Genomic DNA, 14412 nt, shown 5'->3' with positions numbered 1-14412 from the left:
CGGAACAAGACTGGAGAAGTTTGTCCAAGGCCCTTTGATCCTCACTAGACAACCTAAAGGGTCGATTCAAATTTCTCGAGGTGTCCTCCATATAGTTTCGAACCTTCATGGCTTCTCGGAGGATACAAAAAAGAATCTTCCCCTCCATCTATGGATGAAAGATAGGGTACCTTGAATCAACTGGTTGCTTTTTTGAGGAGAAAAGTACCACCAGTTGTTATCCTGAAGATACCTCTTCAGTGTGAAGCATATCTGGAAAAGTGAGACCGAGGCGGGAATATTCCAAAGAAGGCAAAGAGAAAAAGTTGACGAGGATTTGCCATGAGTTTGAGACTAGTTGGGTCAGAATGAGGTAGTAGACCCTCATCAGCTAGGCAAAAAATAAGTGAAGGGAAGTCTCAACTCGGCCCTCAAAGTCTCCTCATACAGGTTGAGCCGAGAAGGAGGGGGTCGGGTAACCCGGTCATTGGGACCGATGAGCTCAAAGACGAATTCGGAAGGAATAAAATGTCGGGCTTGGGAGAGGTCAATTTCCTCTTTTGTGAGGACAAACACCTCCCAATCTAGGCCCAATCGGACCTCACGCTCAGCCGGAGGTAACGGCTGCCGATCTTGAGGAGAATGGCCTCACAACCAACTCTCCTCTGCGACGCTAACCTCAGCATCACTTATGGTAGACCGAGCAACCAAGGAACAAATACCCACTAGAGACCGGAGCTGAAACTTTGCTAGAGCACCACCCTAGAACCTCGGATACTTAAGCACTCAGGTGGAGAAGCAAATGAAGCAAGAAGCATAAACTGAAGGAAGAGGATACCCTTATATAGAGATGCTGATAGCCCTCATTAAAGCACTGGTTTGGCTACTCGAGCAGATTGAGGCACATGTTAGCTTGAGGTATGGTGCGAGTGATTCACCAGGATCACTGCAATAATAATGCCTCGAAAAAGCCCTACATTAATGGCGCCCTAGTACAGCCGGTATTTGGTGAAGCTACGAGAAAGCTGATCGACGCATCTATCGCCCCCTAACAAGAGCCCTATCCTTGATCGAGGTAACGACTTGACTTTCGTTGCCCGAACTGGAATGCAGCTTGGCCTCGAAAGTGAAGGACAAGTGATGGAGAAAATATTGGACACCTCAACTGCAGACCAGACTGACCTCGACAACCTAAGTACAAATTGAAGTAGGCAACTTTGGCCCCAGCCGAAGAGCTAACCGACCGAGGTGAGCAACTTTGCCTCCGACCAAGGAGCCAATTGGCACATGCCGATAAGGACTGACAATCCTAGTAATCGGGTGCTGTGACAGTGACTAGCCATAGTTGCAGTCCTGCATTCGACGCGTAGTCAATATTGTATGTCACCCATGCTGAAGCCGTACTATTGGCTACTGTTTGGCAACTGGTGCACACCACGCCGACCTAGGTAACGACAAAATCGACCCCCTATATAAAAAGGCAATCCGAAGGACCTCAAGTACGCAATGCGATATCATGTATTATTATTCATAGGGAACCATACTTTACTAAAGTTTTCCCCTTCCATACTATTGCCTCTCTATTTTGACTTAGGCGTCGGAGGGTCTCTGTTGGAAATTCTCTGACAAGTAAATTTTTTGCAGGCCAATCTAGTAAGGAAAAATGATCTTATGTTTAGGGAAGTATTTCATAAATATCTCTTGGACTTTTATAGAGTGATGCGATGCAGTCCAAGTTACCCAATGACTCCCAGATGTAACTCTTTGGCTTGCTCGAGGAGAAAGTAAAGGGGGTCCATTGGTGCGGCCTGTGGGAGGAGTAAATGAGTTCGGGTTAAGTCGTTGATGAGACCATTTGATGGTCGATGCAACTTTGCTTTTAACAAAAAATATAAATAATAATAAGATATCCGGTGCAACTTGGACCGTTTGATCAATGAACTTTGTGGAATAGATGGATGGAAGAAAAATCAATTAGTTGGACCAGATCAAATTCAGAAGGATTTAAAAATACAAATCAGCCTTTGTCTATTTTTGCGGTTGGCCAATCTATCTCTCACCTATTTCTCCAACCCCACCACCCTCTAACCCTCCCTAGGAACTAAAGAGTAACAACCCAGGACCTTCCCCAAAAGGCTAGCTAGAAGGTATCTTTTAGATTCCTCAATTCTACATAAGTACTCAAGATCTTTCCAGCGAATAACCGATGTGGAAAATGTTGCTGGTGGTCCAAACCGAGAACGATTGACACGACGGTGTGAACGGGGTTCCGCCTGAGTTGTCTTGGTTGGTGCTGGTTGCGCTCCACCTTCCGCCAAGGAACCTGCAAACAAGCCTTGCACCACCACCAGGGTGGTGATGGCCCTCCGACGATCAAGTCAGAGGAGATTGGAGGAGGAGAGATGATAATCACAAGTGGGAGAGAGTGCTCTGGGAGGTATTGCTTACCCCCCCCCTTCTCCCCCCAGCCGCATATATACCTGGCTGGGAGGTCTCTCAGGGGGGTTTGTCGTCGTGGGGCACGATAGAATGGCCACTGACATGGCCGTTACGGGGCGTCGTGGAGCAGCGCTGGGTACGGTCATGGCAGGGCGTAGTGGAGCTCCGCTTTGTACGGTTGATACAGGAGATCGTGGGCAGCATCGGGTACAGCCGTTGCAGGGAGTAGTGGAGCAGGAGGCCGCGGCATGCCTCTGGAGAATAGCCTGTCGTTATCAAAAGATCTCCGACTCGGGGTCGGAATGCTGGATCATAGGGCAGCCGACCCGGGGTCGGGCTGCGAAGCCGAGGAGGTCCGACTCGGGGTCGGAGTGCTGGATCATAGGGCAGCCGACCCGGGGTCGGGCTGCGGAGCCGAGGAGGTCCGACTCGGGGTCGGAGTGCTGGATCATAGGGCAGCCGACCCGGGGTCGGGCTGCGGAGCCGAGGAGGTCCGACTCGGGGTCGGAGTGCTGGATCATAGGGCAGCTGTAGCTTTCCTGGATACGCGTGCCGATCACGTGGGGCATGGCGGCTCAATTCCCCCATAACAGTAGCCCCCCGCTTCCGAGCCTGGAACCAGAAGGGGAACAGGTGAAGGGAGTGATGTTTCGAGATTGCCGCCATCCTTCGGAGAGGCGCGCGCGCTTCAAGCTTTCCGCCTTCTTTATGGCGTATGGCGGTTGCTGCTGACCTGGCAACCTGAGGATTTCGGCGGACATCCTTCCTTAATGGTGTCGATTCGCCTTTGGGGTGCGAGCGACCCTTCGGCGGCCAGGCGTCTTCTGGCGTCATCGAGGTGTCACTTGCCCTTTCGCCTATTTAATCGGGGGCCCTCCCCCGTCCGTCTTCTTCTTTACGGACATTTTCGAGTTTCTCCTTTGCGCTACCATTGTTGCCGCCGAAACGTTCGCTTGCTTTTCCTTTGACGCTCTCGGAGCCGTTCTTCCTCCTCTTCAAGTGAGTTTCCCACTCTTCTACTTTGAGCTCTTCATACTTTTTCTTTTTGTACTAGTGCACCCCAGTCGTTCCGGCCTTTCCCTCCTTCTTGACCCCGTCCTGACCGTAGATTGGCCATTAGGGATGGGCGAAGTGGGAGCAGATAGCATCAAGTCAAAACTGGTCGCCGAGGACTTAGACGGATTTGTGGCTCGGTACCACCTTCCCGAGGCCTGCAATGTCACGCTCCCAGGGCCTGAGGAGAGGATGTCTCATCCTCCTCGAGGGAAGATCGCCATCAATGAGGGCATCCTCCAGGCCGGGTTCCGCTTTTCCCCTTCAGACCTAGTCTTACAGGTGCTCCGGGGTTTAGGAATGGCACCGACGCAACTGGTGCCGAACTCGCGGCGTGCTCTGACGGTCTTCCAGGTTCTCTGTCGCTTGCATGCGATTCCCGCCACCTTGAACGTTTTCTGGGAGCTCTACGGCCTGAGCGGCCACCCCCAGGACAAAGGGTGGTGGTGCTTCGCAGCGCGGCGAGGGTGCGGCCTTGTCAAGGAGGGTCCTACCTCCATTCACCACTGGAAGGAGCGCTTCTTTTTCGTTGATGCAGACCCCTCCTGGGAAATCAGGGCAATCTGGGGGACGCCGGTGAAGTCCCCAATTGGCCTGTCGAAGTTGTCGAGGGAGGAATCCGAGGGCGTCGCCGCCTTGAAGGGGTTGGTCGCCGAGGGCCAGCTTCCCCCGGTGGGCCGCCTTATTTCTGAGGATACCTTGGTGAACGTCGGTTTGAGCTCGGTCCCCACCGACCGTGAGTCCGCCATCGTTTCTTTAGCTCTTTTCTTCTCTTTCGTTCCTTCTTCCTTTCGGTTTCTCAGTCCCTGACCATCCCGTCCTTCTTGCAGAGGTCGACGACGTCATGCGGTCGGTGAAGTCGAAGGCTGTTGGTAGGGCGTCCCTGCTGGAAGCAGTCCGGAGGAGGAAACGAGCTCTTCCGAGCGGGGCCCCACCGGCGAAGAAGTCCCGTAAGGAGATACCTCCGATGCCGACCGACGAGTCCGGGCCCACCGGTCAGGGAGATGTCGTGGGCACCGACCGGCAGCTGACGCTGTATCAGCCCTCCGGTGGTAAGGTTGCCGCTACTCCGGAGGTGCCACCTGAGCCTGCTCAAGACGGACGGGTTGGACGTGATCGGTCCCCGACCCGGCCTTCGACTCGGTCGGCTCCTGATGACTCGAGGAGGGACGCGCCGAGGCCCCGGCCGAGCGGGACCCTATCAATTCCTGGGGCGACCCCCGCCCCGAGCGCGATCAGCCGGACTCTTCCCCAGGCGATGGATAAGGGTAAGGCTGCAGAACCACCATCCGGCTCCGGGGAGAAATCGGGGTCTGCCTTCACTACCGATGGCGCCCGAAATCTCATCGAAACAGTGTTGCTGGAGAAGGACCGTCGGCGGGTCCGGGAGTTGGATGTCTCTGACGTTGGGGCCGCCAGCTGCGTCTGTCTCATGTCGGTGAGTGTTCTTCTGGCCGTCTTTCACCATTTATTGGCTCTGTTGTTCTCCGCCTGACTCCCTTATTTTTCCTATTTCTTAGCTCGCCCAGTACATGATCCGTCTGGAGGAGTGCTACAAGGAACAGGCGGGGCTTTTGGCGAAGGCCGAGGACCGGCTGAAAGCAATGGAAGAGGGAGGCCGGGCTGCGGCAGGCAGGACGACCGGGGACCTCGAGGCGAGGCTCCGGGAGGCCGAAGAGCGGGCACTCGGCTTCGCCGCCCTGGAGGAGCAACTGTCAGAGGCTCGGGAGCAACTCAAAGCCGCCTCGGGCCTCGAAAGCAGGGTCAAGAAGGCGGAGGAACGGGCTGAAAAGCAGTCCCGGAAGATCGCGGACTATCGAGAGCGGTGGGAGAAGGCCCAGCGGTCTGCCGACAACGCCTGCGACCGAATCCGCTCTTTTGAAGCCAAACTAGGCTAACTGGAGTCGGCCCTGGAGAAGTCATGCACGGACGTCCAAGAGCTCCGTTCGCGCCTGAAGGAAGCCGAGGCCGCTCGGGTTGCTACCGAGGCGAAGCATAAAGAGGCTCAGGCTGATCTGCTGAGGGTCTCCTCTGAGGCCGAAGGCCGGATTGTGGCGAAGGTCTTGGAGGCCAAGGCTCAGATTATGGAGCGAGCTGAGGCGGAGCTGGCCGAGAAGAGGGCGGAAATCGGGCGTCAGGCGGTAGAGGCTTATCGCCAGTCCGCCGAGTTCGCCCATGATATGTCGGAGGCAGTGCGGACCTATCGCCAGTCTGACGAGTTTGTCCATGACGCGTCGGACGCGGGGGCCGAAGCCTTCACCTTGGGCTTCGAGGAGGGCCTGGCAAGGGTGTCGGCTAAGTATCCCGAAGTTGACCTGAGCGAGATCTCCCTCCTGGACTCCTCTCCGGCGCCATCGCCTGCTGGTTCTCCTGCTGCTTCCCTACCTCCCGCGGACGAGCCCGGCGTTCCCGACCCGGGAGTTCCTCCAAGCTGACCTCTTGTACCTTTCATTGTCTTTTTTATTTTTGTATGTCGGCGTTTTGCCCAATTGTATGGGCCTCGGCCCTGAAAATTAATGCACGTTGAATATTTCTTCATCTCGCCCTCGTCCTCTTTTTTTTTTTTTTTTTTTTTTTTTTTTTAGCTCTTGGTTGCTTCTTGCTGACTTTTGATTCCCGAAGTTCTTCCGGCGCTAGGCCAGGCATCCGAGGGTTAGGCCTCAGGAAACTCTTCCGGCGCTAAGCCAGGCATCCGAGGGTTAGGCCTCAGGAAATTCTTCCGGCGCTAAGCCAGGCATCCGAGGGTTAGGCCTCAGGAAACTCTTCCGGCGCTGAGCCAGGCATCCGAGGGTTAGGCCTCAGGAAACTCTTCCGGCGCTGAGCCAGGCATCCGAGGGTTAGGCCTCAGGAAACTCTTCCGGCGCTAGGCCAGGCATCCGAGGGTTAGGCCTCAGGAAACTCTTCCGGCGCTAAGCCAGGCATCCGAGGGTTAGGCCTCAGGAAACTCTTCCGGCGCTGAGCCAGGCATCCGAGGGTTAGGCCTCAGGAAATTCTTCCGGCGCTCAGCCAGGTATCCGAGGGTTAGGCCTCAGGAAATTCTTCCGGCGCTAAGCCAGGCATCCGAGGGTTAGGCCTCAGGAAATTCTTCCGACGCTAGGCCAGGCATCCGAGGGTTAGTCCTCAGGAAATTCTTCCGGCGCTAAGCCAGGCATCCGAGGGTTAGGCCTCAGGAAATTCTTCCGGCGCTAGGCCAGGCATCCGAGGGTTAGGCCTCAGGAAATTCTTCCGGCGCTAAGCCAGGCATCCGAGGGTTAGGCCTCAGGAAATTCTTCCGGCGCTAAGCCAGGCATCCGAGGGTTAGGCCTCAGGAAATTCTTCCGCTCGCTGGTCGGCCAAGGCTGGCGCAAGCCGAAGCGACCGGTCGGGGCTTCCGGCTAGTCTGCTCCCGGGATGATCATCGGGTTAGCCAGGCATCTGAGGGTTGTCAAGCCTCAGGGAAATTCCGCTCGTTGGTCGGCCAAGGCTGGCGCAAGCCGAGGCGACCGGTCGGGGCTTCCGGCTAGTCTGCTCCCGGGATGATCATCGGGTTAGCCAGGCATCCGAGGGCCGAGCCTCGGGAGATTCCACTCGTTGGTCGGCCTAGGCTGGCGCAAGCCGAGGCGACCGGTCGGGGCTTCCGGCTAGTCTGCTCCCGGGATGATCATCGGGTTAGCCAGGCATCTGAGGGTTGTCAAGCCTCAGGGAAATTCCGCTCGTTGGTCGGCCAAGGCTGGCGCAAGCCGAGGCGACCGGTCGGGGCTTCCGGCTAGTCTGCTCCCGGGATGATCATCGGGTTAGCCAGGCATCTGAGGGTTGTCAAGCCTCAGGGAAATTCCGCTCGTTGGTCGGCCAAGGCTGGCGCAAGCCGAGGCGACCGGTCGGGGCTTCCGGCTAGTCTGCTCCCGGGATGATCATCGGGTTAGCCAGGCATCCGAGGGCCGAGCCTCGGGAGATTCCACTCGTTGGTCGGCCTAGGCTGGCGCAAGCCGAGGCGACCGGTCGGGGCTTCCGGCTAGTCTGCTCCCGGGATGATCATCGGGTTAGCCAGGCATCTGAGGGTTGTCAAGCCTCAGGGAAATTCCGCTCGTTGGTCGGCCAAGGCTGGCGCAAGCCGAGGCGACCGGTCGGGGCTTCCGGCTAGTCTGCTCCCGGGATGATCATCGGGTTAGCCAGGCATCCGAGGGCCGAGCCTCGGGAGATTCCACTCGTTGGTCGGCCTAGGCTGGCGCAAGCCGAGGCGACCGGTCGGGGCTTCCGGCTAGTCTGCTCTCGGGATGATCATCGGGTTAGCCAGGCATCTGAGGGTTGTCAAGCCTCAGGGAAATTCCGCTCGTTGGTCGGCCAAGGCTGGCGCAAGCCGAGGCGACCGGTCGGAGCTTCCGGCTAGTCTGCTCCCGGGATGATCATCGGGTTAGCCAGGCATCCGAGGGCCGAGCCTCGGGAGATTCCACTCGTTGGTCGGCCTAGGCTGGCGCAAGCCGAGGCGACCGGTCGGGGCTTCCGGCTAGTCTGCTCCCGGGATGATCATCGGGTTAGCCAGGCATCCGAGGGCCGAGCCTCGGGAGATTCCACTCGTTGGTCGGCCTAGGCTGGCGCAAGCCGAGGCGACCGGTCGGGGCTTCCGGCTAGTCTGCTCCCGGGATGATCATCGGGTTAGCCAGGCATCTGAGGGTTGTCAAGCCTCAGGAAAATTCCGCTCGTTGGTCGGCCAAGGCTGGCGCAAGCCGAGGCGACCGGTCGGGGCTTCCGGCTAGTCTGCTCCCGGGATGATCATCGGGTTAGCCAGGCATCCGAGGGCCGAGCCTCGGGACATTCCACTCGTTGGTCGGCCACTTGTCGCTCGCCGCCCATCGGGGTTTCTCTGTGCCCAGCCGCGACCGTGTTTCTCCTCTCCTCCAAGCGTTGCCTGGGGGGAACACGAGAAGGGTATTAAACGCTAATTAATGCGTTACCTGGGAAATCGGATCGCCAGTTGCTGCTGGTGAGGAGTGTTAGTTGAGCGGCCGCGATACGCGGGTTCTTCGAGGAGGATGCGGCCTGGGCGCGAGCGGAGACACGTGGACCTAGGGGTGTACGTCACCCGGATCGTCCTGCACAAAGAATGCGATTTAAGGAGAATGACGCTTAGGAAATCGCGGGGAGATACGCCTCGGGAGCCGGAACGGCTCCGGATTCAGTGCGCCTGCATTTATTGGAGCCACCCGTATCGGAACTACCAGGGGGCCGCAGCTTGGCTATAAATACCGGTGCAGGTACGATGGAATTTGCCAAGCCGGAGCTGCAGGTTGCCATGGATCGCGGACCTCCTCCTTGGCATATGACTGAGAGACTCCTGTCGAAGGAAAGGGGAGGCGCTCCCCTTACAACTTCAGCCAACTAGCCGTTTCATCTGGGATCAACAAGGAGGGTCTCCCCGGCGGAACTCCGCTCTAGGCGTTTCATCCGGGATCACATCTCCCCTCCTTGAAGTTCAGCCTCCCGGTTGAGCTCTGCGCCGGACGCTCAATCCGGGACCGCGCCTCCATATACTCTTCCCCCTTGAATCCCTTCTCTTCCCTACCACTGGGGAAGATGGGAATATCCTTTGGAGGCGGCGTTCCCCTGGGGGCAGCGGGAGCTTCTTCTGCGGCGGCTCCTCCTCTTTTTGGTGAGGTGCTGGATGGCGCCTCCGGTTAGAAGCACCCACTTCTGGTGGGACTGCAGCCGCCCTGGGTTGAGGGTTTGGGTCCCCACCTCTTCTTTACTTTCTTTACTCCCTAATTCCCCTCTGGGAATTCCTTGTAATCACACGAGCACGCCACTGTAACCAGAAATTATTGAAATGAAAAGTATTGCACCTTTTTAAATTGTCTTTCTGGCCTTGTTGTTCTACTGGTAATACATCCGCAGGTTAGCGGAATTCCAGCCCCTTGGAATTCCTCGGCCATCTAGGGCTTCCAACTGGTAGGAGCCAGGTCGGTTTACCCAACGAACTTTATACGGGCCTTCCCAATTTGGCGCTAGCTTCCCACCTTCCGTAGGTTGAGATGCCTTAGCTCGCCTCAGCACCAGATCTCCAATTCTGAAAAGCTTCGGTCGGACTTTGGAGTTGTAATATCGGGCCACCCTCTGCTGATACATTGCCATCCGTACCTGAGCCATTTCCCTTGCCTCTTCCAAGAGATCCAAGTTCCCTCGGAGTTGCTCTGAATTGGCCTCGGGTCGGTGCGCGGCCACCCGAGGCGAGGGGAGTCCGAGCTCCACGGGGGCAACGGCTTCCGTGCCATAGGTTAGGCTGAAAGGCGTCTCTCCAGTAGGAGTCCGTTGTGTGGTCCGATACGCCCAAAGGACATTCTCGAGTTCCTCGACCCAAGCTTGCCCCGTCCGGCCGATCCGCGCTTTGATACCTTGGAGGATTGTCCGATTTGTGACCTCGGCCTCGCCGTTGGTTTGGGGATGCGACACGGATGTGAACCGATGCTCGATCCCGAATTCCTCGCAGAAGTCCCGGAAGTGCTTGTTATCAAACTGTCGACCGTTATCCGAGATGAGGACCCGAGGTACTCCAAATCGGACAATGATGTTCTTCTTCACGAACTTCCGGACTTGTGCCTCCGTGATGGTGGCCAGTGGCTCTGCCTCCACCCACTTGGTGAAGTAGTCGATGGCGACAATCAAAAATTTCCGCTGGGCCGAAGCGACGGGGAATGGTCCGAGGATATCCATTCCCCACTGTGCGAAGGGCCAGGGCGCGGTGATTGGCGCCAAGGGGACAGAGGGGACTCTCTGGACGTTGGCGTGGCGCTGGCAGGCGTCGCATTTCCGCACGTGGTCCTTCGAGTCCTCCAACAAGGTCGGCCAATAGTAGCCTTGCCTCATGATCTTATGCGCCAAGGACCTAGCCCCCAAGTGCGATCCGCAGATGCCTTCGTGGACTTCGCCGAGGGCGTAGGCCGCTTCCGCGGGGCGGAGGCACCTTAAGAGGGGGGCGGTAAACGAGGTCCGATACAGCCTCCCTTCATAAAGTACGTAGTGGGCGGACTTCTTTACAAGCCGCCGGGCCTGATCTTCGTCTTCAGGGAGGATTCCTTCGGCGAGGTAGGCGACGAGCGGGTCCATCCAAGACGGCTCCGGATCAATTGCCATCACCGCTCCAGCCCCGTCAATGCTCGGGGCATCCAGGGTCTCCAGGTAGATTGCCCTCGACAAGTTGTGCGCGTCTGCGTCCACTAGGCGGGACAACCTGTCGGCCCTGGTATTTTCGCTCCTCGGGACCTGCTGAATGTCAACACTGCCGAGGTCGGGAATGAGTGTTTGCACCTTCCGGACGTAGCTCTGCATGGTCGGGCTCCGCGCCTCGAACTCCCCTCGAACCTGCCCGACCACCAGCTGGGAGTCGGTGAAGACTTTCAGACGCCGGATGCCGAGCTCCTTGGCGAGTTTGAGTCCCGCGACTAGGGCCTCGTACTCCGCCTCATTGTTGGTCACTGGAAATCCGAACCTCAAGGCATACTCGGCTATCACTCCATCGGGATTGGTGAGGACCAGCCCAGCCCCTCCACCTTCAGGGTTCGACGACCCGTCAATGTGGAGCGTCCAGATCGGGAGATCGAGGCTGGGTGTCTCCGGCGGCTTAGGTCCCGCCTCCTGCACAGTGCACTCAGCGAGAAAGTCCGCGAGCACCTGGGCCTTGATGGCTGGTCGGGGCTGGTAGCGGATGTCGAACTCACCAAGTTCTACTGCCCACTTCACCAGCCGTCCCGCATTCTCTGGATTGCTGAGAATCTGCCGCAGTGGTTGATCGGTCAAAAGGGTGACAGAATGAGCCTGGAAATAGGGGCGAAGCCTCCTGGTCGCAGTCAGCAGCGCGAAGGCGATCTTCTCAGCCTTCGTGTACCGCGTCTCGGCATCCCGGAGGACTCGGCTGATGTAGTATACAGGCTTCTGAAGTCTTGCCTCTTCCCGAACCAGTACTGCGCTGACTGCGGTTGGGGAGACCGCCAGGTAAAGGTAGAGCATCTCCCCCTCTTGCGGCTTGGACAGCAGGGGAGGAGACGCCATGTACTCCTTGAGCTGGTCGAACGCCGCATGACATTCGGCCGTCCAGAGGAAGTCTTTTGGGCGCTTCAACACCTTGAAGAATGGTTGGCAGCGTTCGGCCGACTTTGCCACAAATCGTCCGAGCGCGGCGACCCTTCCAGCGAGCTCCTGAACCTCCTTCATTTTGGTCGGAGGGGACATATCTTGGATGGCTTTGATCTTGTCCGGGTTGGCCTCGATCCCGCGCTGGTTGACAATGAAACCGAGGAACCTCCCGGCCGAAGCACCAAAAGCGCACTTCGCTGGGTTTAGCTTCATGCGAAACTTTCGCAAGGTGGTGAAAGTCTCCTCCAGATCTGCAATGTGCTGGTCTGCATGGCGGCTTTTTACCAGCATATCGTCCACGTACACCTCCATATTCCGGCCGATCTGCTCCTTGAAGATTTTATTGACGAGGCGCTGGTAAGTGGCGCCAGCGTTCTTCAGACCGAAGGGCATTACCTTGTAACAGTACAGCCCCCGGTCTGTTATGAAGGCAGTTTTCTCCTCGTCCTGTGGAGCCATCATTATTTGGTTGTAGCCGGAGAAGGCGTCCATAAAAGACAGTAGCTGATATCCGGAAGTCGCGTCGACCAGTTGGTCTATCCGTGGAAGCGGAAAGCTATCCTTGGGGCACGCCTTGTTCAGGTCGGTGTAGTCGACGCACATCCTCCACTTCCCGCTCGCCTTCCGGACAAGTACGACGTTTGCCAGCCACTCGGGGTAGCTCACCTCTCTTATGAAACCTGCCTCCAAGAGTTTGTCTACCTCCTGGTCGACCACCCGGATCCGATCCGGGGCACAGTGTCTCTTCTTTTGCTTTACTGGTCGGTGGGTCGGGTCGACGTTGAGGGCGTGAGAAACGACCTCCGGGTCGATCCCAGGTACATCGGCCGCCGACCAGGCAAACACATCTGCATTGGCTCGGAGGAATTCCACTAACCGGAGCCGAGCTTCCAAGTCGAGGTTGGCACCGACCCGGACCGTGCGGTCCGGGCGGCCTTCTTCGAGGGGAACTTCGATTACGCCCTCGGCCGGCTCCCCGTGCCGCAAGGCCACTTCGTCTCTGGCGTCAAGTGACTCGACGCTTAGGGCCTCCATGGGCTTCTTCCCTTTGAGAGTTGCTAGGAAACACTGCCGTGCGGTCGGCTGGTCACCTCGGACCTCTCCAATCCCGGCCGCTGTGGGGAACCGCATGAGCAAATGGTAGGTAGAAACCACCGCGCGAAGGGCGTTCAGTCCGGGTCGTCCGAGGATAGCGTTGTAGGCCGAGGGGACACGGACGACCAAGAACCCGAGCCGCACCGTGGCTTCTGCGGGTGCAATGCCCGCAGTCACAGGCAGCTCGATGACACCTTCGGCCGAGATAGCGTCTCCAGTGAATCCTATGAGGGGGGTGGATGTTTTGTGCAACAATTGTCGGGAAAAGCCCATCTTTTGGAAGGCCTCGTAATACAAAATATCAGCTGAGCTTCCACTATCCACAAGAACACGCCTTACATCATAGTCCGCCATAGTGAGAGAGATTACCATGGCGTCATCGTGGGGAGTCTGAACCCCCTTTACATCTTCATCACAAAAAGTGATTACATTTCCGACCCGCTGCCTCTTCGCGACGGCCACTCCTGATACTTCCGCCGAGCCCCCTGCGTTCCTCACGGGCCGAGAGCAGCCCCCAGTGATGGTGTGGATCACTCCCGCAACGGGTCGATTCTGCTCCCGAGGCTCCTGAGGGGCCGGGTCGGCTGGACGCGGGTCTGCGGGGGGACGTCGGTCGTTTACATATCGACCGAGACGCCCTCGGCGAATGAGAGCCTCGATCTCGTCCCGAAGCTGGAAGCAGTCTTCGGTATCGTGGCCGTGGTCTCGGTGGTACTCACAGTACGCCCGAGAAGGCTTCCTCCCAGGGATCTTCTTCATCTGCCTCGGGACCGGGAGGTCCTCCCGCCCCTTGACCTCCATGAGGATCTGGGCCCGGGGGGCCAGGAGTGGGGTGTACCGGTTGAAGCGTCGGTGCGGAGAACGAGGGCGTGTGGCGCCGTGGTTCCTTGCTGGTGACGGGCTTCTGCGCCGGCGTTGAGGCGTCGGGCTCCTCCTCTGGGGTGCCTCTTTTCGCCTTTTCTTCCCGGGCTTTAGAGGGGCCTCGGCGGCCTCCTTGTTCCGGTGGGAGGCTGCCTCCTCGGCGTCTGCATACTGGTTTGCCCGAGACAACAGCTCCGGGAAGCTCCGCGGCAGGCGTTTGTCCAGGGAGAAGGTGAGTCTGCCCTTCCGGAAGCCTCGCTTCAGGGCTGAGAGAGCCACCTCCTGGCTCAAATTCCGGACCTCCAGTGTTGCCTTGTTGAAGCGGGTGAGATAATCCCGCAGGCTCTCTCCCTCGTTCTGCCGGACATCGAAGAGGGAGTCGGAGACCAGTCTTCGCCGGCTACTGACGGCGAAATGGCTGATGAAGAGACGGGTGAACTGGTGGAAGGACTGGATGGAATTAGCCTCCAGGCCGGCGAACCACGCCCTTGCCGGGCCGCGGAGGGTCGCCGGGAAGGCCTTGCAGAGGAGAGGATCCGATGCTCCATGGAGGAGCATAAGAGTCCTGAAACTCTCCACGTGGTCCCGTGGGTCCGCCGCCCCGTCGTAGGGTTCGATCGCCGGCATTTTGAACCCCGGCGGGTTTAGGGTTCGCAGGATCCTTGAGGCAAGCGCCGGCTGGGAGGAGATTTCCAAGTCGGCGAAGGGATCTTTGGAGTGGCCCTTCAGGACCTGGAGCTGTCTGTGGAGATCGTCCACCCGCCGGTCCAGGGAGCGCGACCGGTGGGTGGGAGACAAGGAGCGGCGCGAGGGGGACCGACTGGAGTGCGGGCCCCTCGAGGACTGGGGTGTCTGAGAACGCGCCCGGGTCCGCCTCTCGTA

Source organism: Phoenix dactylifera, chromosome 4 (assembly GCF_051530095.1).
Source record: "Phoenix dactylifera cultivar Ajwa chromosome 4, Ajwa_hap1_PhDact_Kaust_v1.1, whole genome shotgun sequence".
NCBI lineage: Eukaryota > Viridiplantae > Streptophyta > Magnoliopsida > Arecales > Arecaceae > Phoenix > Phoenix dactylifera.
The sequence above is the reverse complement of the archived record's forward strand: the minus strand, read 5'-3'. Positions refer to the sequence as shown.